Source organism: Cryptomeria japonica, chromosome 1, assembly GCF_030272615.1.
Source record: "Cryptomeria japonica chromosome 1, Sugi_1.0, whole genome shotgun sequence".
In the NCBI taxonomy this organism is placed as follows: Eukaryota; Viridiplantae; Streptophyta; class Pinopsida; order Cupressales; family Cupressaceae; genus Cryptomeria; species Cryptomeria japonica.
Genome location: NC_081405.1, coordinates 487,884,260 through 487,910,169, shown reverse-complemented (window position 1 = coordinate 487,910,169; position 25,910 = coordinate 487,884,260).

Below are 25,910 nucleotides of genomic sequence, written 5' to 3'. Positions count from 1 at the left end.
AGATGTATGTGAGAACTTCTTTGGCAAAGTTGGTGGTATGGTTGGAGTAGAAAGGGCCTATGATTTCACCGAATTTCTTCACATTGTTGGAACCCTTAATAGAGTTGTAGAAGAAGAATCAAATCCCCAAGGGCTTCATTTTAATAAATCTCATAAGAAGCAAGAAAGTATCTGGAATATATTGCACCAAGAAGGGATACAAAATGTTAACATATTATCAGAGTATGATTCCGTATCTACAAATGATAAAATTGTAGAACCCTCAAGATAGGATTAAAGGATGCACAAATTTTTTTATCATCTCTTGGCATGCGACTAGAGAATCCCACATAATCTTCTTGGTGTGTTAAACCATGGATGGAGGACCGAAATTATCCAACATTCCAAGTTGTGGATGAAGTAGTTGATGAATCTCAACCAACTCATTCCAACTCTATATTCCAATCTATTGCTTCAGTGGCACCCAATCATGGTGAATTGAAAATAATGGAAAGTGAGTGGAGGCATGGGCTAGATTATATTTTAGATTCTATTGATGAAAATGTAAAAAAAGTTATAAAACTAGTGGTAGAGCTTGATGGTAAGGATATGTTCAAAGATTTCTTGGTTAGTCAGTTAAATGGAAATCTGATGTTATCCAAAGATAGGTTGACTAAAGTGAGGAATTGGGTCTACATTAGGTGAGATGAGAGGGCCCCACAAAAGGGTGTTTCAATTAGCTTTGGAATTGGATTAGATTGTGGGGTGTTGTTTGAGAGAAATTCAATACCTCCCACTGAATGTACTCCAAGAAAAGGTGTTTCTCAAAGTACAAGACAAGGTGTTTCTTGTGGAACCTAGTACATTGGAAGGGTTCAAAGAATTCAAAGGAAGGATGGCAATAGGGTGTTTGATTACCATAATGGCATTGACCTTTTGGATAGGCTAGAAGGCTTCAAGCTTCAATTATGTTGATACAATAAAATAAAGGGGCAACACATGTACAAGTATGATTTGACAAATCATTCTTTTGTGGAACTTGATTCTTTTACAACAAACCAACTTATCTTACAATGCTTAGAATGATACATACAAATTAAAAGAAAGAGGTCACAATTTTTTTGTTCATATTTTGTTAAAAATATGAACAAGGTGTATTTTCAAAACATTCTACTTTTTCCTTCACTATGTAATCCCATATGTTAGATTGTTTGAAAATATTTTTTTATCAAATCTAATATTGGTTTTATACTTTTTGGCTTTGAGTGCAATTAATATTATCGATGGTGAATGTTCAATATAACTCAACCAATTTTTTGCTACCTACTTTGGTGTAAGTTTCTTTCACTAGCCACTCATCTTTTGTAGTGAAATGAAATTGGAGAAAAGATAAAATATGTTCTAAATTAAATTTCAATACAAATTTGGGTCTCACATGGCAATCCAAATGTGCAGGTACATGGGTTGACAAAAATTCACATGTCATTCATGCTAACAATGGGATTTTCAAATCAAATATAAAGGTTCTATAAGGTCATCAATCAAATATCTTGGCACCGTGCATGCTCTATAATCTATATACATTATATTTGCATTATTTAAAATCAGGGCAATGCCCTCTACTAACTTGAATGACACCAATTAGGTTTTCCCATTACAAGTTGATTGTTGGTGTTAATTGTTGAAGGTAGATGTGAGTTCGTCTAGCCCTTTGTTGCACCATTAATTTGTATCCTATTTCAACTTTGCATAATAATAAAGAAATTGATAATTTGCAAAAGCTTCCTCATGGATTTGTTGTCTTTACTTAAGAATCACTATAAGTTATGTCTATCTTGCTGCAATATAATTATAGAATTTAATTTTTTTCTTTGAAATAAACCTGCAATTCATACTACACATTCACAATTGATTGTGAAGACAAATTAATGCAATGTAGACACATCCACTCATATAAGTAAACACATAAAATAGGAGACAATCTAAATTTGCTTGTAGTCATTTCATTTAGCTCAGTTGTGTATGTGATGTAATAGATCTATCATCTAACCAATAAATATGTTTCTTCTGCCTTATTACATTGAGAGTAAGAAAAAGAAATCAACTTTTCAAAAAAGGTGGGAAACAAAAAATTAAAACCTTAAGAGATTTGTACAAGAATATATGCATTAACAAAGAGTAATACCTGAAAATTGATGACTTTCCCATTTTGAAATCAAGAAATACACCTCTTTCAACTCATAATTTCCAAGAAGAGGAAAATGAAGCAACTTGTTAAAAAAAAGGTGGGAGACTTGGAATTTGAAAATTTAAAATTTCAAAACTTGAAAGTATAAGAAAAGAAGGAAGAAAAGATTAGAATTAATCAAATTCACATTACTTGGACTCTTGAAGCCTCTTGATGTGTCCCTTGTAGTCTTCATCTTCAATCTGTCTTTTCCATCTCTACCTTTACCATTCTACTGTCAATCCTTGACAGTTCATCCATGTAAGCTTCCAGCTTCTTCAGTTACTACACGTCATCTATAATGATATTAGCCTGAGCCAACTCCTCAATCCTATTATATCCTTGGAAGAGTACTCAATTCTATATGTAGGTCCTGCATATAACTGTTCATGCAATGTCTTCACTTGTTCTCTCAAGATTTGAATATCCTCATCAGTCTTTATTGCTACTTTATGAGAAAAATTTTCCACAATCAAATTCAAATCTGTTGCTTCTATGGCTGAGGTGTATACCACTCTTTTCACTAGTAAGTTGCCAAATAGTTGATCCATCTCATGACTCATTCTTTGCCTCCTCATAGCTGGGTGAAGGCACTGAATATCTAATTGATCAAGATAATCATCATAGATCACTCCTAGGAGCACCTTTTCTCTTTGCACTAGATCAAATGAATCCAGATCAATGTCATGCCTTCTTCTTAACTCATAAAAAACTATGGCGGAGGAGATATCCCATCCTTCCAAAAGAAGTACTCCACTACTTTTCACAATTTGTATCCCCATTTTAGGTGTCATGATGGCTAGTTGTTCCTTAGTAGTTTTCAATATTTCATCCTTCATTCTCATCCTCTCATCATGTGCTAAGGTATTTAGGTTAATACCTTTCTTCATTTCTAATTCATCTATCATATTCCTTGTGACAAACTACTGGAACTCTCTGGTTTGTATAAACTTATGATCACTCATGAATTTCTCACAAGCATTTAACCTCACATCTTCACAGTGGTAACCTTCAAGTATAAATACATCAAGGGAACACACTCGAGGAGGATCCTAAATTGTGACACCCAACCAAGTGTCAAACCTATGAGGGGGTAAAGGATCTTCCCCCTAAAATTCAAAACCTCCATAAGCTTGAAATGGAATAGCTCTCCCTGGGGGTAATGTATGTAGGAGAGTTACAACCCTTGGATTTTCTGGGACTTGGGAAAAAGAACCTCCTGAAGATGAAGCTATCATAGGGTTTTTCATAGTAGCTTCTACAAGTAAGGCTTCAATGGTATATGAGAAGTAGTAGGATTGGAAGAAGGTTCACCAAACTGACTGGTGGGGATGGTGGAGGTAAAGTTGGACCAATAGGAGAGCTAATGGACTGACAAAACTTTGGTCTTTCCTTCTCAAACTCTCAAACTTGTGTTTGTTCCTCCATCATTGGTTCTTCATGAGGTAGAGGAATCATATCCACATTCGGATATTCATTAAGGATGGCCCTCATTCTAGCCTCGGGGATATTCAATGTTTGCCATGCTGGAACATAAGTATTATCTTCCCTTCTCTTTCTATGCTCCTCAATTTTAATTTTACACCATCACTCTTTTCTTTCCAAAACATCATTGTAATCCACAACATTTCTTATAAGGTCTTCTTCATCATGCCACTCATGCTGCTGTGGATTTTCTTTCTCAAACTTTTGGACAAACCATTCACAATCATAAAACCTATACTTAGCTTGGGGAATTCTATATCTATTAAACATGGAGTCTAGAATATCATATGCTTTTCTATTCAAGAAATGATACATCCCAATTAGAACCTGCGATGGGATTATTGAGCCCATTTTATGAGCTCCCCCAACCAAAGACTTATCTGCTTCTACCAATTGATGCATTATCTCTAAGAAAGCAACCCTATCTTGAATAGTGATAGGCAAAATCTGAGGAGCGACAGGGCTACCAAATACCTTAATTATTGTATGGTCCTTGAAATAGAACCATGATCCCCAATTGTGAGGAATCTCCAACTTAGGTTTGAGATCCATGGGTCTCAAAAATTCTTTAACTTGTTGGCTTAGACCCATTTTGACATTCTTCTGGAGGATGGTTAGCAATTTTCTATCAAAAATATTCTCAAAGACTAAATAGCTAGATTCATTTAAATGCAAATTCCAAATATAGGTTCACTCTTGGACCTGGAGAGGCTATCCTTCAATTATTGGACTAACGTTCAAGTCTGGATGCCAAACCCTAAGGCCCTTATACAGAAAAATGTGCATCAATAGAGAGTAATACCTGAAGTTTGATGAATTCCCTATTTTGAAATTATAGTAAGCATCATGGAGACCCTCAACTACCAAGGAATCGTAATCAAAAGGCCTATTGATATCCCTATCTTGGATATCAATACACATCACCAACATCCAATTAGGAATCATAATCCTCACATCTACAACACACATTTGACACAAAGTATAATATGTATCTGTGAAATATGCAAGAAATAGATCAACATTATAGGAGGCCACTTGTCTATAGGCCAGTTTCCTTTCATCTCTTTTGGTCCCCTTAGGCCTAAATGATGCCAAATTTTCTCTATATAATTTTTCATTCTTCTTGTATTCTTCTTCCAATTCTCATGGATTGATAGTGCAATCCATATTGGGATTTAACCTAAAAACTTTATCAATAACTTCCTTTCAGATTGTTGTAAGTCTGCCACCCTCTTTGGCTACGATTTTTCTAGTATCGGGTCTATAATTGTAGTGATAGCAACAATCAACTCAACATTCACATATACATTTGGAACCACCAATTTGGTAAGATTTTAAGTCCAAATATTGGACATAGGAGTTATTTCTTTCATTTTGTTATATCCTATTCTCCAAAGGCTAAAACCCATGGTGGCATCAAAGCATCCCTACATCCAGCAGAGTGGTCAATAATAAACTCAACCAACCTAGATCCTGGTTTTGATCTTTTCTAAACTTCACTTGACCTAGGAAGCTACAAGATCACTTCCTTTTAAAATTTCCTCTTTCCAAGGCTAGAAGACTTAGCCATTAGGGTTTGTTTAAAACAATTCAAACAACAACTAGGGCTATGGAATTTCTATTCAGGACACAATCTAGGCAGTTGAAAATTAGATAGAAATGGTAAGAGAAATAACATACCAAGCATAGTTAGGATTTGTATAGAAGCGCTTTACTATAAACCTTAGCAGTCATACAAAAGATTGCAAAAAGAATTTAGAAGTGTCACATAGCACTATAAATGTGAAATTGAGTAATAACGGTGCTCATATATTCAAGAAATCTAGATTACAATAGGCAATTGGGTTCATTAACTGCAGACACGTATGTTGGTTTGATGGCTAGAGCTAGCCGTTATAATTCATATTTAAACATTGGGGACCTAACAACAAGATCATTGCCAATCAGCGATGAATGAAAGTTGGGCGCTTAGAAGACTTTTACTTCATTTATTTTTATTTTCTGCCACTCAAAAGGATTTTTTTTGGCACTGTGAGATTAACCTTATCATGCATCTTTGTGCAATCATAGGAAGATCTCACCTATGGGTTTATCTAAAAAAGCATCACACTTTATTTCACTTAGAAAGAAAGCCTATGGGATCCACATTCTTGCTATGTCATGCAACATTTGTCAACTTTCCTAGACATGTGTAGTCACCACTGGTAGGCCCCATATGCCACATAGGTATGCAAAATTGCAAAATTAGGATGAGTGAGCATATAGTCATATAGTCCTCCATTTCTCATTTGTTTAGTGGTCTAAGTGTGTGTTGTCATTGTTGGTAGGGCCCATGTGCCACATACACAGGTGGAGTTGCAGAGTTGACTCCTGCGAGCAACTTTGGTTAGTTGCACAACTGTGTGATGATGTGGACCGTTAGATGAATGGAAAGTGATCGACCAAAATCATAGCATACGTGGTGAGGAAATCAGACCCACCTCTCCAATGTGTCCACCAACATCCAATAGGAAAAATCTTATTGGTTCACTTATAATGAGTAAATTTTTTGTGGGGCCCATGTGCCATGTGAGCAAACAGAGTTGCGGAGTTAACTCCTGCAAGCAACTTTGGTTAGCTACGCAATTGTGCAAAGATCTAGATTGCTAGATGAATGGAAAGTGATCGACCAAAACCATAGTGTATGTGGTGAGGAAATTGGGCCCACCTCTCCAATGTGTCCATCGACATCCAAAAGGTGGAAGCTTATTGGTCCACTTATAATGAGTTAGATTTTTGCAGGGCCCATGTGCCATGTGAGCAGGCGGAGTTGCAGAGTTAACTCTTGTGAGCAACTTTGGTTAGCTATGCAACTACGTGATGATCTAGACCATTAGATGAATGGAAAGTGATCAGCCAAAACCATAACGTATGTGGTGAGGAAATCGGGCCCACTTCTCCAAAGTGTTCACCAACATCCAATAGGTGGAAGCTTATTGGTCCACTTATAATGTGTTAGATTTTTGCGAGGCCCATTTGTCATGTGAGTGGGCGGAGTTGCAAAGTCATCTCCTGTGAGCAATTTTGGTTAATTGTGAAACTGTGTAATGATCTAGACCATTATATGGATGGAAAGTGATCAACCAAAACCATAACATACATGGTGAGGAAATTGGGCCCACCTCTCCAGTGTGTCCACCAACATCCAACAGGTGGAAGCTTATTGGTCCACTTATAATGAGTCATATGTTTTTAGGGCCTATGTGCCATGTGAGTGGGCAAAGTTGTAGAGTTAGGGTGAGCGAGCAACTAGGTGGCTATAAAGAAGGGGATAGTCACAAAAACAATGCAAAAGGCTTAAGTCATGCCTCAAGAAACCGAAAGCAGACTACAGGAAGTCACTGTGAGATTATAACAAAAAGATGATGGCTCTAATTTTTGGCTCTAGTTATTTTAATCATTGTCCTTAAATTTTTTTTTTTCTCATTTAATGTTTGGTTGAACTACTTACATTCGTACCTTCCCCTCACACATGCCAATGGACAAATGATGTACGATGCGATAGAATGATTATTTTTCCTACAAAATATTTTGCGATGGATATGTTTTTGGATTTCTAGGACCTCTACTCATATTACATTTAATCTGAATTTATGATCCGTCTCTAGATTATTTAGTTTTTCTATATATTTAGGTATTTGCAACTTCTCTTTTTGCATTCCATTTCAATTCCTTCATTTTCTTGTGATTTTCCCACCATTTGCCTTGCTACTTTTTTTTTGTAGCTTTGCATCTATGGATTCTCCTATCCAATTGATTTCTACCAAACAACAAATAGCTTTTCTTGAGGAAATTTCAGATAGGCGCCTCTTAGGGGTTTTGAATTATTCTATCCCCCTCACCATTCATGTAGTAAAAAAATCCCGGGATAGGATTTCACCATGGCTTCTCATAGATATAGAGTGAATACAGATATCCCTATTGTATTGCTAGCTTCAATTATCAGAGTAGGAGAAGGAAAGGTGACGACCATGTGCTTGTGTCAGAAGATCTTTGACAACACTTTTTTGGGAGAAATGGAAATAGTCGTTTCTAATATTGATGATCGTTTCACCATTTCACTCCCATAGGACTATTTTGCAACTTGTTGTGGGAATTGTCAAGTTTTTAGGATGCCTATTCTTCATGGTCCATTGGTGGATGTGTTTGTACCAATAACATAAGAAATTCTCAAGAATATGAGATTTGTGGAGAAATTTTTAGGTCTAAAGTTCAACAAAGACAGAGATTGGTTTGAGGAATACATCAATGAGAAAGGGTTTGTCACAAACTATGAACTAGAGCATCATGGACTTGTTATTGAAGATGAAGTTTGGCTTCTAATGATGAACCATAGCTGAGACTCTAGTTGTGGCAGTGGAAACCATTTCGGGACTAATCCATCATTAAGGTGTAAGGATTGCTTTGTCCCTTCATTTATTCTTATTGCATGTCACTGCTCCAATAATTTCAAGATTTTGTTTTTTGTTTTTTTGTTTTATAATATGAAGGTCTGAAAGTTTTGGATAGATAGAAGGAATAGCCACTTTCGGACGGTACTGATTCTACTAAATCATTATTTTTGACATGATTGTTTGGATTCCTGAGGTCTTTCCATAATACTTACAAATTTTATGATACTTTTAAATAATTAGTAATATATATCTCATATTTCCGATAAAAAACAAGTAAAAAATTACAGAGATTGTGAATACTTTTTTTTTTACTTCAACAATTAATCCCTACAATTATTGTTGATGGCATCAACCAATAGGAAGATGAAGGAATAATTTTATTAAAATTACTTATATGTTTAAAAACATGGAAACTATTGGAATGCTAAAGTAATGGAAAAATTGTCTACAATGATTGGTTGATTAATTAAAAATTCAAATATAATGAGTTTTTTTTTTTCAATTAATTATTAAGAGTCCAAGGGGTTGAGCTTAGTTGGTTAAAGCATTGAGTTCTCAATGTGGAGACCCAAGTTCAACTCACATGAGGGACACCTTTGTGTAGAATTATAAGTTGTGACTCTTGGTCTTCCATTGGTTGTATTTGTCTCATTGTTTAAAGTGGATTTCTAAGTTGTGACCCATGGTCTTCCAATTGTTGTTTCTAGTTTGGTGCTTGAAAGGAGCTAGTATTTGTAATAAGTTTGCTCGAAAGGAGCTAGTATTTGTAATAAGTTTGTAGCGTGGATGATCGAATGAACAAAAATGAGCTTTGTGATTCTATGATACTTAATACAATAAAATTAATTATTAAGAATCACCAATGGTACATTCTAGGTACTGGATAGACTATATCATGGACTCCCATATCACAATAGTAGATTGGTGGAATGTGATATAGACTTCAACAACAACCCAGTGACTCCAAGGTGGGACCATCACTTCAGAGTGACTTGAATCACATGCTTAATATGAAGTTACTAGGACATAAGAGGGGACTTACACACACTAAAACGTGAATTAGGAAAATAAAAACATGCATGTGAAGACTAAGGAAAAAATATACCAACCAGTAAAATAACAAAAGCCTAAGCACGGGGCCAATTAAGGTAATGAGATAAAACCCTTAGAAACAACTTAAGAGGAGATCTTACCAGTTGAGCCAATCAAATGAATATTAGTACCTTCTACCAAATATAGATTTATGCTTAAAACTCAACGAACTCTTTATCATAATGTAAGATAGAAATATAAAGGGGTATGGAAAATGTTAAAGAAAAAAATTATACACACCATATTTGGTGAAAATAGGGGGTTTTTAAATTGGGCTATGTATTGGGAGGGGTTGACAAGAAAGGAGTTCAAGGCAATTTTTTTGAAAAGGAGAGGATTCTTTAGTATGCCACAAACACATGTGATATAACCTTGGTTCACTAAGTGAAGCCCTTGTGCCTTAAATAAGCTTCATCAATTGTTTATCTCATGCTTGATCGTGATGTTCAAATAATTTTAATTACTAATCTACAAAAGGACATTAGAGATAAGATTCTATTTTCAAAGTTTACTTCTTTTATGCAAATCTACATAGTGCTTCATAATTATCAGCTTCAAGTGAGTCAATTCGAATCATCCTCTTCAATGGCTTCAGTTGATAAGAATGAGAGTTATCAACAATCGTTTATGAAGCTCAAAACCAACAAAGGTTTCATTAAGGTAAATGGCAACATCAACACTCAAGTGGCAACCACAACATTAGGTGTGGCCCCTTTATCCAAATACTTTAGAAAATAATTTACTCCTCTTTCTGAGTCGTTGCATATTATAATTTTGAGGTTGATGAATGCTAATGTGTTGCAACTTCCTCCCATCAAACCACTTGACCATTCTAAACCATTTCCAACTTCCCATGATCCTAAAGATTTTTATCAGTATCACAGTTAACCTGGTCATGACATTGAGAAATGCTAACAATTGAGGAATAAGATTAAATACTTTATCAATAAAAACACTATATTAGTGGTTGGTGTGAGTGAAAAAGGGAATAAGTCTGTAGCTCCTCCTAGCCAAAATCTCCAAATCTTCACCAATCTGTTGCCTTCTCAATCTACAAATGTTGTGGAGTTTGAGCCACTTGCTTTCTCTCCTAATGGCCATGGTTTATAATCTAATAATGTTGTCAACCTCATTGACAAACCTAAACCTGCAAAATACCTATGCATTAATTTTAACCCCAATGAGACTATTGTTACAGTTGATAGCCCATTATATATTACTAGGAAGATCAAATATAAACTCTCACAAGGAGTGATCATTGATCCAATATGTATGGTGAATGTGATTATTGAAGAACATCTTTTCACTAAACAATTAAATCAAGTAATATATGATTTTAATCTGGTGTTATGGTTAAGGTGTATAATGGTTTTTCTTTTTCTACGATTGGTTCTATTACTCTTCCTATTTGGGTTGGCAGTAAGTTCTTAGATGTCACCTTTTGTATTATTCATATATTGGATCAATTTTGTGTGAAGTTGGGACATCCTTAGCTCTCTTTCGTGAAAGTTATCCTTTCTACAATTTATAAATATTTAAAATTCTCTCATAATGGTACTATTATAACAATTAATCATAGCCTTTTCCAACCCACAATGAAGTGTGGAAATTTCACTCTTGATTAATTTTGGCCTAAACAATTTGAGCCCTTAAAGCCTCAAAATGGCAGCATTTTCTTATCTTATCAAATAAGGGAAAACAAGAAAATAATGGCCTTGAGTAATCCTAGAGAACCCATGGATATTCCTCCTCCTCACAATGGACTTGGTATTCTTCCTACTCCTTCTTTTACTATTATATATGCCACAGTCCCACCTCTTACATCCTACAAAGTAAATAATTTGGCATCATAATCTATCTCTCAACCTATTGGGCTTTCTTTTGTTCCTTGCCCTATAAGGGAAGAAAATAATCCTATGTCAATTGATCCTCAACCTTCACAAGTACCGACTAGAACTAAGAGGAATTGTTATTGAAGAGAACAAAAAACAAGATGCCATGCTAAGGATCATGAGCTTTCTTCCCAAGCCATTTCACACTTGAAGACACCAAATTTTGACTTGGTCCCATTTGTCCAACCTTTTTCTAAACCTAGGGAGGAAGTTGAGCTCAAATCACCTAAGTTAAAAACACTCAAGAAAAATGATGGTTCAACTTATTTTCATGTTAAAGATCCATATTTGCTAATTTAGATGGTGATAATAATGTTGTTCATGCTATAAATGCTAATGATTTTGATGATATGTTTAAGATTTTTGAGATTAATCATGAGTTATCTTCACATTTTTCAAAATCATTAACCCTAGCTCCTAGTGACAATTAAAGTGATTCATCAATAGAGCATGGTCTTTGTTTGGAACTTGTCATAGATCCATCTATTTTTCTTTATATGGCTCCTCTTGAATCTTTTCCACCATCCCTATATGATGTTAAGAAATATTTGGAGGTAGATTATTTGGAGGCCTACCCAGATTGGAATCTAAGCCATCTATGTTATCTATGATCTCTCTTTAAACTCAAGCGAGCAAGAAATGAAGCATTCATCAAGAATTGAAGAATATTTTCAATCAATTTCAAGCATTCAAAATGGCATCTATGATCAAAATTATATGAAGACATTCTACATGACATCCTAAATCCCTTTGTGTGAGGACTCAAGCAAGCTTCATCAAGGTATACATTTCTATTACAATTATCATTCCAATTTCAAGGTTAATTACTAAACCAAGATTTGACATCAGGAAAACCCCCATCCACAACCCATTTTTCTCTCTTTTTATATGATGGAAACTAATTCAGGAGCTACAATTGAAGATTCCAAAAGAGTTGATGATGACAAATAGGTTCATATTTGAAAGGAGAAAACAATCAAGGACTAGGGAAACCTAGGACCATGGTCCCAATTTTTTTGCCCAAGCTTTCAATAGCGAGTCTAGTGCATGTCACTAATCAAGAAAAGATACCACTTGACTATCTTAGAGCTACAGGACCAAGACAACCTAGCACCACGATCCTGACAATTTAACCCAAACTTTCAACAATAGGTTCTAATCCCTCTTGTTTTGCTCAAATCCTTCTTTGTGGCTATGTCTGATATCTATAGCATTTTGTCATTACTATTCACTTAAATTATACATTTCTTTTCCTTAAAATTCACAATTTACACCCAAATTTAAACTCAAAAGGGGGAACAACAAATTGGTAAATTTAATTAGTTTTTCAGTGCTTTCTTAATTGAATTGTGGCTAGATCTATTAAATTTACCTCCTTATTTTAATGTAATGATTAATTTAGTAGGATTAGTGGCTTTATTATCTTAATTGATGAAACTCTAATTTTACACCATTACAGTGGATTATGCAATTATAGGGCTACAAAAGTTGTATCTAAATCAATCCTTTCTTGAAAGGAGATGTCGGTGCAGACATATAATGTAGGTTCCATATAAAAAGTTAGCTACACAAGATAATGCAATATTCATTCAACCTCTAACACACTTGGATTGGAGCCCAATGCCTGCAAGAGAGATTGATATTGTTATTTTTAATCTAGAAACTACATTTTCTCCTCATTTAACATAGTTCTATCTGCATGAAAAGGGGAGGGAAGATCTAGTTGGACTAATTATTCATTCTTACTCTTCATGCATGTCGTAGTGAGATCTATGACTTTGAGACATTCCTTACCCTTTAGAGCCATTATGGCATTCAATAAATTCATTTCCCTTTTTTCTACAATTCTTTTGAAATTGATGCTTGCAACAACCAAAGCGCACTATCTTTTATATATAATTTTTCAATAAACGACTTTAATTTAGTCACTTTAGGAGCAATATTTTGTAACATTTCCTCAACTAAGGACCCTACATCTGATTTAAACTTCTAAGCATCAACAATATATTGTAGAATTGTTTGTAGAGAGTTGATAATAGTTTTAATCTTGTCCTAGTAAGAAGTATACAAATGTTGAAGTATAGGGAGAAAAATAGGTTCTTGGAGAGGGAAAGCCAATTCAACTAGTAACTTTGGAATTTGTGAGTCTTTATCTTTAATTTCTTCTTGAAACTTTATAATTTTCTTTGAAGAAGTAGCGCTCTCTCAGCATACTGCATCCAACTCTTTATCCCGTGTTTGTAGAGCAGATTCAACTATCAATTTATCCCACTTCTCAATCTTGGCTAAGGCTTGAGTTGCTTGTAACTCTTGTTCTCTGGTTTGTAATTGCTAGCTCAATTCCTCTTTTTCTTTTCTTACAGCACCAATTGTTGTTGTTGCATCATCTAGCTCCACTTAAAGTCTAGCTCTCTCCACTTTCTCTTTCTAAAGGGTTATTGATGCCTTTCCTTCATGTTCCTTATTTAGTTGACTAATCTCAAAATCCTTTGCCCTAATTTCAACATCTTTTCTTTCAAAAGTTGAATCCATATTCTTCAATTTCTTTCCTAATTTGGCATGATCTAAACTCAATTTGAGGAAGTTGATGTATACTACTTTATGTAACTCTTCCATAAATTCAACTTTAACCCATGACCAAACTGAGCTCATAACAATTTCAATAGCATTTGCTGCATAATCCTCTAGGCGCATCTATCCTTCAAGTTTGATAATATTTGGCAACTTGTGTTAATAGGCAAATCAAATAGTTAAACTTCTAATGAGATCATATTGCAAAATTGGTTAGTAATTATTTTTGAAATCCTAGAATTAATTTGATCTCCAAAGAGAGTAGTATTTATTAAATTACAAAATCAATATATTACTAAGTAATCAAAGTTAGATCAGATTAATTAAAAGGGTAAAAATAATTGCAAACTAATTACAAGTAATTAATTTCATAAGTAATTAGTAACAAATTATTGGATAATAGTTACGGTTATACTGCATAATAAATTAGTTAATTTTTCAAAAAGAATTAGAGAGTTTAATTCTATGTCAAAAATGTAGATTTCAAGCGATGGAGTATTAAAGAAAATTCTTGAAGTATTAAAGACAATTGAAAAAGACAATGAATATTATAGTTTTAAAGGCATTTAAGATTGGTTAATGGTTAAATTTATTTTACTAAGGAAGTTCTTTTTTTAGAGAAATTATTATAAGTAGTTTTCAAAGGTATTAATATTATTTAAATTTAACATGAAAAGAAAAACTAGTGGAAAATTAATTCAAAAATTTGGTTGAATATTTAGAAGGGAATGGAAAACTAAATACATTTACTTGAAACCCATGCAACAAAATTGAAGTATGAAGTTATTATTTTAAACCTCATAGATTAATCCAACGACTCTTAAACTAAAGAGAAATTAGGAAGAGGAAACCTTTTTACATTAGATTATTAAACTTGACTTACCTTATGGATCTCAAATTAAATATTCATCTTTTGTTTGTAAATGGCTAATGAAACTTAGTTTGAAAGTTGAATAAAAGTTAGATTTTATTGTTTTCTATTTTTGGAATCTTATCTTAATCAAGAAAAATGATTTTTTGAAAACCTATCCCATGATCACTTAATTAGAAAATCAAATAATATTGTTTATGAAGTAAATTTTAGGAGAAAGCATTAGCTCATTACTAAGAATTTGGTATTAAGGTTGTCATTTGTAGGAAATATCTATAGAGAAAGTTTAAGTTACTTCAAGTGGAAGAATGTGTTAGTTCAACAATTATAATTTTGCAAATCGGCAAGCAGTTGAAATGACTGGTAGGTTTGTGCTTGAACTTAACAAATGGGATGGAAGGGTGTCAATATATGTTCATCTTGTCACATTGTAGTGGGGAACTTTGGGTGAAAGTATAGTGTTGTGTCACACTTTAGGCTAAGTACGAGGAAAAAAAAATCCTACTCACTCAAGTCTGCGTGGTGTCACATGGTGCCTACATGGAGGACGGGTGGCGGAGTCTACTCGGTCAAGTAGTACTCGACCCTACATATACCCACCGATTGCACTTAGCCCCCCATTTCCACATTCTGAAATAGGTGGAGCGAGAGGGGGGCTAAGAAATCCTTATATATGTCATAGTTCTGAAGGGCTAGGATAAAAGTTTTGAGTGGAGGTATGTGGATGAAATGCTTATATATGTTTAGTTAGGATAGATAGTTTAGAATGTTTTCATGTATGAATGTACTTGAATTTCTCAATTTTTATATAACACGTGATTCATCTCAAGTTTATCTAAACAAATGTTAAATAATCTCATGTAATTTGTTTTTCAATGTAATCTTTAAGTTTCAATGTCTATAGGTCGTAGTTCATTTGATTCATTTTGTTTAAAATGTTTAAAGCATATTTGTACAATGTTTCATCTTGTTTGTGGCATGCATTATATATGAACTTGTTTTTAATTCAATTTAATGTATACACACACACACACATATATATTCATACATCTCACATCACATAGATATGGCTTCTAGTGGTTCACAACATTCTTCTTCTGAGTAGAGTGTGCATCCTAATTCTCAACAGACCTCACGTAGGTATGAGACTCCTGAGAGTACTCCTAAGAATTCAGAGACTTCTCGTACTCAGACTATTTTGAGAATGCATTCCTCTCTAGTGCAATTATAGTGGACTTTAAATAACACTCTTGTGTTGGCCAATAGGGATAAATTAGAATGTATTAGAGATGGATGCATATGATTGAGCTTGCTCATTCATAGAACCCATATGATGACCCTCACATTGAGAATTTTTATAGGACTTTATCTCATACTATCTATGGCATGGTTAAATGGAAAACAATAGATAAAGATGTTTCTGTAGTGAATGTGAAATCCATGTTCCCATTTTACATGGAAATGGTTGTGGCTAGAGGATATCAGGTCACTAGATGTGAGGATCCTATTGTCACACCATTCATATACCCTAGATGGTTGGCGACACATCATAGGTGGCCGCAGAAGGATAAGCTGAAACAGGATTTCTACAAACAATTGTATGCAGAATTTCATCTAGGATATGATGTTGACTACATAGACTTTCTACGACATGCTGGGCATGGTAGGGGCAAATTTGTAGACAAATTTAGACACTGTGATACACAACCCCCTAGTAGGAGGGCAATGGTGGGTCAGAACATTTTGGTTTTTTTGAAAGGTTTGGATTTGGTCACAGGTGGTGTTGGTGATATGGCAGCTTAGGAGGCACATGTTGGCATGTATTCTAGCATTGCCAATATTTCTACTCAGGTTGATGAGATTAATTTTGATCGCTTGTGGAGATATATGTTTTGTTCTCGTACTGCCCCTATTATTGATGAGATGGATCCATTTTATGACCCATATATTCGTTATGAGCTACTGTCGCCTACAGAGATTGCACAGTTACCGAAGGATCATCTATGCCAGATGAGCTTCTATTTAGTGATTGATCTTGTGGATTCTTATCAGGATTTCTCTATATTATGGGATCACTCCCCAACAGTTGCCTGACTTCATAGGACAAGTACTTCAAAGATCCTCAACTAGTACCAGTTGTGGTGGAGGAGATTCAAAGCCTGGTAGTTCTAGGCAGGAGGATATTTCGATACCTCCTACAACTCCTTAGACTATAGTGCATCCTACACCACAAACTCTAGGAGTTTGGCGATGAAGTTTTTCATCTCTTCTTATGGATGAATTTATTGATCTAGATGTTGTGTCATTACACTCTTCGAAGATATCTAGCATCTGGCGTGCATTCAAGGAGAGGAATAAGGTAAGAAACCAAAATTTGATTTTAACTTAGTTGTATGTATAAAGTTTCTATGTATTCACTACCACTGACATATTTTTTTAATTTTAAATATATATTACAATAGATTATGATGGCCATGAGATATGGAGATTTGTAGGCACCTGGTGATCCTATTCATCAGGATACACAAGTAAATTTATATCTAAATTTAATTTTAAATTGACGTGTCTTATTTTTTTCCTATTCATTAGGATCCACTATATAATTTTTTTAACATGGAAATTATGTACACAATGTAGGCCCCTGGAGTAGGCGACAAATCAAATTGAGGATCGAGACAGGGTGTGACATAGCTCATTATTGTTATATGCATGCTTGCTTCTTTTATTCTGGATATATTTGACATTTCTATTATACATGTTGTGGACATTTCTATTATACATGTTGTGAACATCATATTTCTATTATGCACTCGATTTCTATTATACATGTTGTGGACATTTAGATATTATACATGATCTATGGACATTGCATTTGTAGCCTTATTTTAGACATTATACCTGGACATTTCATACATATTACATATTTATCTAGAAATTTCATGTGTTACATGTTTATAGACATTTCATGTGTTGTACATGTTTATAAATTATGTGTTACAATATACTCTCACTCTCCTAATTCATCAACACCTTTCCTTAATATTTATAATTTATTATTTAGTGCATAATTTAGTCAAAAAAGGATGTCTTAAGGGGATGTCTTAAGGTGACCATAATACATGCTAAATTAGTATTCAATTTCTTCAAACTCATTATTATTGAATTTGTCTACTTAGTTGTGTTACATGTTTATTAAAAAATCATAATGTGTTACATGTTTATTTTATGTGTTACAATGTTCAAATTTCATGTGTTACATTTCAGTTAGATTGATATGCAAATCATTTATGCATTTCTACATGTTTCATTATTAAAATTAACTAAGAGGAATTTCTACATTTCAGTTAGATTGATATGCAAATCATTTCTACATTTCTACATGTTTGATGTGCATATTTACTAAGAAGAATTTTATAAAATTTTAAATGACCTCTAGAGCTACTTTATGAGGTTGTGCATTACTAGATAGGTCTTAACATTCTCAATGAACAAGTTTGTGTATATTATCTAGAATAAATAATTAACATTTGATATTAATCTAGAGTTTAATATTATTTAAGACTACATCCTAGGACTATACCTAACTTTTCTTATGAGGATGTCTTAAGGGGATGTCAATGAAAAATCAAAATATATTTTCTAAATCAAGTAATATAAATAATCACTAATAAATATGAATAATGCAATTATGAATAGTGCCTTGTTCTTAATCAAGAAAAATTCTTGAGTTTAAAACTACAAAAAATATGTACATAATTTCTTAATCAAGCAATATAATTAATTACTAATAATATAATTCAAGTAATATAAATAATCACTAATAATCTAATGTAACAAATAAAGGAATTTACATGTGTGTAAACTCATGAAAAATCAAATAACAATGTATATATAATTTAGCATGTGTACTTAACATAAGGGGATCTAAAGTTAGAACCTATTCTAGGATGTCTTAAGGGGATAGCCAAAGAGGATGTCTTAAGGGGATGTATAACATAAAAGAATACATCTAAAATATTTTCAACCAAGCATGCATAACAGTTTATATAATTTAGCATACTTAACATAATGGGATCTACAGTTAGGACCTATTAGGATGTCTTAAGGGGATGTCTTAAGGGGATGTCCTAAGCACATGTCTGAAGGGGATGTATAACATATAAAAGCATGTACATGTAATTGAAGAATACATAAAATCATACATAAAATAATTTCAATTGCATGCATAACAATATATGAAAACCATTGTTCACCATGTCAAAAAAATAAAACTAGATAAGATCCAATATTAAAAAATCATCTCTAAGTTTATATATAAAGGTATGAGCTACAAAAAAAAAGTTAGATAGCCTAAGGTTGTAATAACCCCTTCCAGCTTAAGGGTTCAACCATAATTTTTTTTGAGACCACATAACACATTTTTAAAAACTCAACACAGGTATATTATAGCAAGTATCTAATTCCATACAATATTGATAAACAATAGCGCATGGCTTCTACTGAGTACAACTACTCATACCTTCTTCGTTCACGAGTTTCTCTCACCAATCCATCATCATGCAATTCCTTTACTTCTAATACCTGCATCTGCAAATTTGTCTACTTGTCTAGATACACAATAGAAGATTAGCATATATTAGAATACGTGATTTCCACACCAAATCATACTAATACTTTAACCAATTCAATCATACAATAGATGATTATTGATTTTATAAAGATGATTAAGATATACATACTAATGGAAAGGTACAGTAAGATCAATGGAAACCCAAAAGGAGCAGACCTAAGGGCTAGACCTAATGTCTCAGGGCTCATCACAGATGGCCTTGCCTATGTGAATGCGCAGAGAAATCATAGTTCATGAAAACAACTAAAAACCCATCTAATATGATGGAATAAGAGTGGGTATGCAACCCTCTCTAGGGTCCAGTCCCCCAGACAGATCTCTTGTCAGCTGCCACCCACTAAGGTGAAACAGAGACAGATACCTTGATATAGACAAGGGTTTGGATTGGCTTACAAGTACTTGAGGTTTATACTCACCATACAATAATTACTATTCATGATAGGGGTAACTGCTAATAGTACTATAATAATTGCTTGAAATCAAATCATCCTATACAAGAGACTATTTGGTGTGGGTTCTCCACAAGTTCAATAGGATTTAGTGATCAAGGAAACAACCAAGAGTATGCACATGTTGAGTATGCACTACTAATTAAACATCAAGTTGCTGATCATAATGAAACCCTATCATAGAGTTCATGATTTCCTATAGTCTAGTACACTTTTAATCGATGACCAAAGTTAAATAATCCAAGGACTATGCACTAATATAATATCAATCGATATGCTAAAAACAAACCACCAATTAATTATTTAAGACTACTAAGAAAACATTTTCCAATGTATATTTTTAATTGGTTAGTACACCATCTATGACATAACAACTTCTTATAACCAAGATTCAAGCATCCCTATTACATCATAAGTAAATCTCTACTATCCCTTACCATTATTTCAAAAGAATTGTAACTTCAATTAAAAATCCCTACTTTTTGCTTAACCACCCAAACACAATATCCTAATTGTTTTTGATTAATTAAAAATAGGTTTTAAGGGACCCGAAACCTAGTTACTTATGAAAGATATTCAGGAAAGAAACAAAACACAATGGCTGCAAAAAACCAACAAAAAGACCAGCAACATAGGAAAGGACAGCAAGAGGCCAACAAGAAATTGGCCCCAAGTCCAGCATAAACATAAATTTAGAAATTCTTCATGGTTTCTTCTGCATCCTGCACCAAAAGCATCATTGCCTTGGCCACTTCCCTCAAGTCAGTATTTTCCTGAGCAATCTGGCTTTCTTTCATCTTCATATCCTTCTCCATCGTAGTCTGCTTGGTTTTGCGCCTAGGGGTCTGGTGGCTTAGGCTGGAAGTAGGAGCATCTTCAATAACTACCAGGTTCTTCTCATGGTTTCTCTTTTCCAGATGATTCACTAGTGTATTCATGTTCTGGGAGGAGACTTTAAGAACCTTGAGGCTATGGTCCATAAGGTTTTTCAAGGCTTTTTCATTTCTAGCCATCCGGGCATTGACATTGTTCTTATCCTCCTCCACCCATTCCTTCATTATTTTGATCATGTCCTCTAGATGTTTTAGGTCACCTTTTATCAAATCTTTCTCCAGTTAGTCTTCCATTTCCATTTCCTCCTCCGCTTCACTATTCTCCATTTCCTCATGCTGCTTCCCAGAGTCAGACATGTTGATCAACTTGTTGATCTTAACTTCCAGCTCCCTTTGTTTACCCTGCATGCTGGTAATATTTTACACCACCCACTTCTGAAAATTGAAAAATTCAAGGTGCAATTGCGGGCGGTATCCAGAATGGTGTCCGCGGAATCCTTTCTCTATTCTGTCTCCTCCATATTAGGGTTTTCACCTTCCTTAGGCTTCAGAGCCTCTTTCTCAGTTTCTGAGCCTTCAAGGTTAGGTTGATGATTCTCAGAATTGCCCCCTTCCTCTCCTGCCCCATAATTCTCCTCCTTGTTAATCTCCATTCCAGAAATATTTTCCTTATTCTTTCCCTCTTCTTCCTCACAAAGCACATTCTTTTCTTCCTGCACAATTTCAACCTTCCTTTTTTTATGGGTAGGGGTGCTAGTCTCCCCAGTCAAAACAGAGTCAATGCATTTCTCAGAAATTTGAGCATTGATGATTAAAGGGTCATCCTTGGTGGCCCTAGCCTTATCCTTCATATATTCATAAATCAGCAAAATGAGTCCCTGGTGTGCTAGAGGGTAGGAGCTGGGTTTTTTAATATGGTCGGCCAGACTCTCGTTTAGAGAAGAGGCTAAAGAGAAGGGAAAAGATATTTTAGCCCCATGGCAGAAGTGGTTCAGGATGGCGAAATGATAATTGTAAATTTTCATAAACCTACCATCCACAGTTAAATATTCCATTAAAGCCCTAAGAACTTTTTGCCAGAAAGGTTTTACCTGTTGAGGGGTGAAGCAAGATATGTTGTCCTTCTTTTCCAGGTTGCCCTTCTCGTCCTCCATCTTAGGAAAATTTTTGAAGGCCTCTGCAGCATACTTTCTATCCCTATAGAATTTTGTCCCCTCCATCTTGAGTCCCATGACCTCCGAGATCAAACTTTCATCGATTTGTCAGATTTCCCCAAACAGGGTAGCCCTATTATTGCTCCAGCTTTTAGCGAACCTGCGAGACACAGAGTTTCTACTACCATGGAGCTTCTCCATATAATCAGTGAAACTGTGTCTGTGGAGCCTTCTCTACACCTTTCTTTTTCTCTTCCAGTGCTCACAACCTAAAGGTTCATTCCTATTAAGGTTGCCTCCCATTTTGCTTTCTAGGTAACAATATCCTCTGTTACAACTCTTGGCCTGCGGGTAAAACTCTGAGTTTCTGGTTTCCCCTTGTAAAGAGTCTCTCACAATTTTAAGATTGCCACTCATGTTCATACGAACCCGGCTATTATTACAATTACCTTTTGCACACATATGATCTTGGTTATGATGCCAAGAAACACTCATCATCTGGCAGTTCATCCGTCCCCCAAATCTATCATTGGTACTCGTTCCCTAGAAATCAATCATAATATTAGCTTGATCCATTAAGGCGATCAAAATATAATTGTTCCTTAATCTCCCACTTGATGTGATCTTCCCCTATATATTTGATGCCCTTCTCCAAATTAACCCCTTCATTAGCAAGGAAATCCACAACCCTGTTACCCTCTCTAAATGTGTGGGTTATAATAATGCTAACATAGTTATTAAGGATAGCTTTAGCATTTTTTATAATATTGGCAATATTCTAGGACACTGAACTAATACCTTTGAGGGCTTGTATAATATTTAAAGAGTCCCCTTTGAGCCAGATTTTTTTAAATTTGAATTCCTAGGCTAATTGGAGGCTCTTAAGCATGGCCATAGTTTTAGCCACATGGTTGTTTTGGGTTCCAAAAGGGGAAGCAAAAGCAGCAATACAACTTCCTTGAGCATTTCTAATAACTCCACCTCCACTAGCCTTTCCAGGGTTCCCTTTGGCTACCCCATCAAAATTAACCTTTATCCAGTCATAATCAGGAAACCTCCAAACAATGTTATCTCTCTTCTTCTTGTTGTCCAATCTGTAGACCTTATGACTTAGGTTCCATTCAGTAAGAATGTCTTTTTCTATATCATTCATATCAATAATAGCCCATTGCTGATTATTCTTGTGAGGGATGTTAATGTTCTCCTTTATAGCCCTGCATATTTTTTCAAAGACTACCTGAGTATTACACTTATCTTCCCTAAATATCCTGTTATTCCTTTCTTTCCAAATGCCCTAGCATATCATGGGGAGAGTCAGAGACCACAGGTTCTTAATGATTTGACATTTGGTAGGATAATTCCATAGCCATATAATATCCTTAATGCTTTTGTTCATGACCCAGTTAATTTTCCAATTTTACAACATTTTACACCATATTTCCCTTGTGAAGGAACAATGAAAAAAAAAGGTGATCAACTGATTCCCCCTCCTTCTGACAGAGCTCACATCTATTAGGAAATTTGAAACCCCTTCTGATTAAATTATCAATAGTAAGGGTACTATTATGAGAAGCAAGCCAAAAGAAAATGTTGACTTTAGGGATCAAGATGTTGTTCCAGACTTTGCTCCAAATGGGATTGCTGATTTGAGAGAAAGTGTTTTTATAGGAAGAAGCAACTGTGACTTCACCTTTAGGATCACTTTTCCAGAGGAAAACATCATCATAGTTTTTGTTAGGGGAAAAGGACAACAACTCTTTCTGAAGAGAGGAAAAACTAGGATGGATGTTCTCAAGTTTAACCCACTTATTCTCCTTCCAATAGTCAGAAACCATCAGCCCAAACCTCCTTTTACATTCTTCAATAACTTGACTGTTGTTTTGATCAAAAAGGGCTTCAGTCTTCATCTAGGGGTCTTCCCAAAACCTTATTTTGTCACCTTTTCCAAGGACCCATCCTACTCTAGCTTTTGCAACTTTTATGGATTTGGTTACACTATTCCAGATGAAGGATCCAACCAGGATATCTTCAGAATTGAGGATTCCTTGGATAGTCTGATTCTTAATGTATTTGTCAAACCAAATTTGGTTCCAGTCTTTCTTAGTGTCATAGGCTCTCCATAACTGCTTGGCAAGAAGAGCTTTGTTAAAAGTTTTTATAATTTTAATCCCCAACCCTCCTTTGTTCTTTGGTCTACACACCTTGTCCCAGGCAATTAGAGGTATTCTCTTCTTTTCTCCCACTCCTAACCATAAGAATCTCTTTTGAATTCTTTCCATAGCTTCAACAATTTTAGCCGGAATACCAAACAGACTGAGGGCATAAACAGGGAGATTTTGAAGGGTAGCTTGGAGGAGCTGCATTTTCCCAACCTAAGATAACATTGAGCCTTTCCATCTTGCAAGTCTCTTATTAATTTTAGCAATGATCATATTTCAGAAGGAATTTGGGGGTGCCAACCCTAAAGGAAGACCCAGGTAGGTTGAAGGTAGCAATTACACTTTGCATCCAATAATATTGGCAATTTTCTGTTGTCTTATGATTGGAGTATTGAGAAAAAACATAGCTGATTTGTCCCAATTAACTTGTTGACCAGTTGCCAAAGCATAGGAGTTGAGAGCTATTTTGAAGGCTTCAGCCTCCTTGACTGAAGAATATCTCATGATGATAGTGTCATCAACAAACTGTTGATAAGTGCAAAACACATTGGCAGAGGAAGGTTGAAGACCTTTGATAGTTTTGCTTTGTTTCAACTTATGAATCATTCTACTCATACTTTCAGCCAAAATGGTAAAAAGGATAGGAGATATGGGGTCTCCTTGTCTTAGCCCTCTAGAATTTAAAAAAAAATTTGTTGGAGATCCATTAACCAAAATAGAGAACATAGGAGTTGTGATTAGTTCTCTAATTATTTTGATAATCTTATCATCAAAACCAAAAGCCCCCATGATTTTAAATAGAACGTCCCATTCAACTCTATCATAAGCCTTTGCCAAATCTAGCTTTATCAAGAAACCTTCTTTCTTTGCAGCACTGAGGGAGTGAATGTTCTCATGGACAAGAATGATTGAGTCAAGTATCTATCTACTAGGAACAAAGCCTTCTTGCTCTTCAGATATGATGAAGGGAAGCACCGCCAAAAGTCTAGTAGTCAAGACTTTGGATATTATTTTATAGAAAGAGTTGCATAAGCTAATTGGCCTAAATTTGCCCATAGAATCCACCCCAGCAACTTTGGGGATTAAGGCAATAAAAGTGGAATTCAATTCCTTAAGGATTCTTTTGGATCCAAAAAATTCTTTCACCGCATTAACCGTATCCTTCCCCACAATATTCTTGAATTCTTGAAAGAAGAACATAGGGAATCCATCAGGGCCCAGAGCTTTATTCCCTTGAAAAGAGAAGACAACTTTTTTGATTTCTTTAGCAGACGGGATGGTAGCAAGGGTCTTATTCTGAATAGGGTTTATAATTTTAGGAATATTATTAACCAGATTGAGTTGATGGGTCTGATCAAGGTCCTCATTACTAGATAGAATCTGCTTGAAGAATAACAACTTCATCCCTAATGTCATCCTTATTGAGTAGAGTGCCATTCTCAATAGTTAGTTTTGTGATTCTATTTGCTGCCTTATGTTTTAGGGAAGTCATGTGGAAAAACTTAGTGTTTCTGTCCCCTGCCTTCAGCCATATAGCCCTGGATCTCTGTCTCCAATATATTTCTTCCCTAGAAATAATGTTGTGAAAGTTGTCAAGGACCTTATCTTCCATGGCTTTGGAATACTTTTTGTAGCCTTCTTTCTGGATGGAAATTTGTATATGGTCCAGTTCCTCCTTTAATTTTTTCTTTGAATCAAAAATATCACCAAAGACCTTCTTGTTCCAAGTCTTAATATTTGTTTTGACATATTTCAGTTTTTTGGCAACTTTATACATGTCTGTTCCATTAACATCAAGATTCCACCATTCAGCAATGGAATTTTCAAGATTGGGGTGGGATATCCACATCTTTTCGAAATGAAAAGGGAATATTTGATTATTCTTAGAGTTCTTGGCAACAAAGGAAATAGGATAATGATCTGACCTAATTCTATTAATAACAGAAAGGGAACAACTATGAGAAAGAATCCAATCATTAGAGAGAAGGGCTCTATCAAGTCTTACCTGGATAAGATCATCACCATCTCTTCGGTTTGACCAAGTATAGGAGGCTCCATTGAGATCCAAGTCAATGAGAGCATTGTCATTGATAAAGTCCATCAAGTCAGATCTGCTATCTGGTTGAGCTTGACTA